The sequence below is a fragment of the Penaeus japonicus genome, unplaced genomic scaffold (assembly GCF_977035675.1).
Source record: "Penaeus japonicus unplaced genomic scaffold, GWHDUDI00000001_assembly GWHDUDI00000004, whole genome shotgun sequence".
Taxonomy (NCBI): Eukaryota; Metazoa; Arthropoda; class Malacostraca; order Decapoda; family Penaeidae; genus Penaeus; species Penaeus japonicus.
This window is the reverse complement of record NW_028234406.1, coordinates 12868119-12870618: the sequence shown is the minus strand read 5'-3', so window position 1 is coordinate 12870618 and position 2500 is coordinate 12868119. Positions and strand designations below refer to the sequence as shown.

Genomic DNA, 2500 nt, shown 5'->3' with positions numbered 1-2500 from the left:
TCCCACTCCTCCCTCCCCTCTCCCCTCCCCTATCCCCTCTCCCATCTCCCCTCCCCCACCTCCCCTCCCCTCTCCCACCTCCTCCCTCCCCTCTCCCCTCCCCCGCCTCCTCCCTCCCCTCTCCCCTCTTCCCTCTCCTCCCTCCCCTCTCCCCTCTCCCCTCTTCCCACTCCTCCCTTCCCTCTCCCCTCTTCCCACTCCTCCCTCCCCTCTCCCCTCCCCTATCCCCTCTCCCAATTCCCCTCCCACACCTCCCCTCCCCTCTCCCACCTCCTCCCTCCCCTATCCCCTCCCCCGCCTTCTCCCTCCCCTCTCCCCTCTTCCCGCCTCCTCCCTCCCCTATCCCCTCTCCCATCTCCTCCCTCCCCTGTCCCCTCTTCCCACTCCTCCCTCCCCTATCCCCTCTCCCATCTCCTCCCTCCCATCTCTCTTCTCTCACCTCCCCTCTCCCCTCTCCCATTTCCTCCCTCCCCTCTCCCCTTCCCCACCTCCTCCCTCCCCTCTCCCCTCCCCGCCTCCTCCCTCCCCTCTCCCCTCTCCCATCTCCTCCCTCCCCTATCCCCTCTCCCATCTCCTTCCTCCCCTCTCCTCCCTCCCCTCCCCCATCTCCCCCCTCCCCTATCCCCTCTCCCATCTCCTCCCTCCCCTCTCCCCTCCCCCACCTTCCCTCTCCTCCCTCCTCTCCCCCATCTCCTCCCTCCCCTCTCCCCTCCCCCACCTCCTCCCTCCCCTCTCCCCTCCCCGCCTCCTCCCTCCCCTCTCCCCTCTCCCATCTCCTCAATCCCCTATCCCCTCTCCCATCTCCTTCCTCCCCTCTCCTCCCTCCCCTCCCCCATCTCCTCCCTCCCCTATCCCCTCTTCCCACTCCTCCCTCCCATCTCCCTCTCCTCTCCCCTCTTCCTTTCTCCTGCCCCCACCTTCCCCCCCACGTGCATTCTTTCGCTTTCCTTCTCAATCTTCTCATGTCCCCTCCCATCGTTATTTCCTTTCACTGTTGTCGGTATTCATTTGCTGGTTAATTCAGTTTTTCCCTGCTCCCCTCCTCGTCTGTCGTTCTTCTTTTCTCCTTTTCCTCCCTGTTTCTCTATTGGTGTTCTTCTCCCCTGCATACCTATCCCGTTCTGTTCTATTCTATTCTTTCAGAGCCTCACTATCACCTCTTCAACTCCCCACCTCCCACCTCCTCCCTCCCCTATCCCCTCTATCCACTCCTCCTTCCCCCGCCTCCTCCCTCCCCTCTCCCCTCCCCCACCTCCTCCCTCCCGAAACACGAAAGTCCTCTCCCAAAGAAGTGCGATTCAACTCCTCCTCCTTTCTCAAAATCCAAGGGAGTGGGCCAGTGTTATTCGGATCCGTATCTAATGGGTCTATTTGGTGCGTTCTTCATTTTTTTTTTCTTTTTTTTGTTCTTGCCTCTGTTCTTGTTCTTAAATGAACGCCATGACGGAGGAAAGGTAAAACTAGGACGAGGCTATGATTATTGTTGATACTTGTCTTTTTACTATTGTCCTTATTATCATTAGTGTAGTATTGTTATCATTATCATTATTTGTGTCAAAATTGCTATTAATAATGAGAGCAATGAAAACTGATGATAGTGATTATAATGATAATAATAATAATAATAATAACAACGATAATAATGATAAAGATAACAACAACAAAGATAAAACACACACACAGAAACAAACACAAACACACACACACGTCCCTCTCGCCCCTCCCCTTTCTAGCCAACTTCCTCTAAGCTTAATCCTTCCTCTCAGCTTATCTTTCTTTCACTCTCTTGAATCCTTTTCTTGGCATTTCTTTGTATCTCTAAACCTTGCAGATCTCGCCGTTACTATGGCTTGTATCTTTCTGCCTCTCTGGGGGGGGGGGGGGGGGGGGGGGGGGTGTTCTTAGTATGTGAGGTTCCGTTGGCACTCTGGCCGCCGTGCCATACCCTCCCGTGCCATGCCCTCCCCCCCACCCATCCCCTCTTCACCATCATTGTGCCAGTTATCTACTTTTCCATGACCCTCCCCCTCTGTGTTATTTTATTATTATTATTATTTTTTTTTTTTTATAATACCCATGTTCATATGTGTCGCATTCCAGTGCTCCTGTGTGCCACTTACCAACACCTCCCCCTCCCCCCCTCTCTTCTCCTCCAGTGGAACTTACCAAACCTCTCCTCTTCTCCCTCCCTTCTGTTTCTCCTCACTGTCACTTACCAATTTCTCATTTGCTTCCCCTTCCCTCTTCCCCCTGTGCCACTTACCCATGCCTCATCTTCTTCCCCTTCCCTCTTCCCCTTTGCAACTTATCGACTCCCCCCCCCAGTGGAACTTATCGATCTCCCTTCCCCCTCCCCTCCTTTCCCACTCATCACCAGTGTCTTCCCCTCCCTGCTCCCCTAGTGCAACTTACTTCCCCTCCTTTCACTCCCTTCCCTCCCCCTCTCCTCTCTCTCCTCTCCCACCCTCCCCCTCTCCTCTCTCTCCTCTCCCACCCTCCC

At 55.1% G+C, this 2500-nt stretch overlaps 1 protein-coding gene across 11 annotated transcripts in view; it reads left to right on the top strand.

Moving 5' to 3' along the window:
* LOC122264822 (glycine receptor subunit alpha-2) overlaps window positions 1-2500 on the top strand; it is a 558543-nt gene that overhangs the window by 49396 nt on the left and 506647 nt on the right. The window lies entirely within an intron of this gene.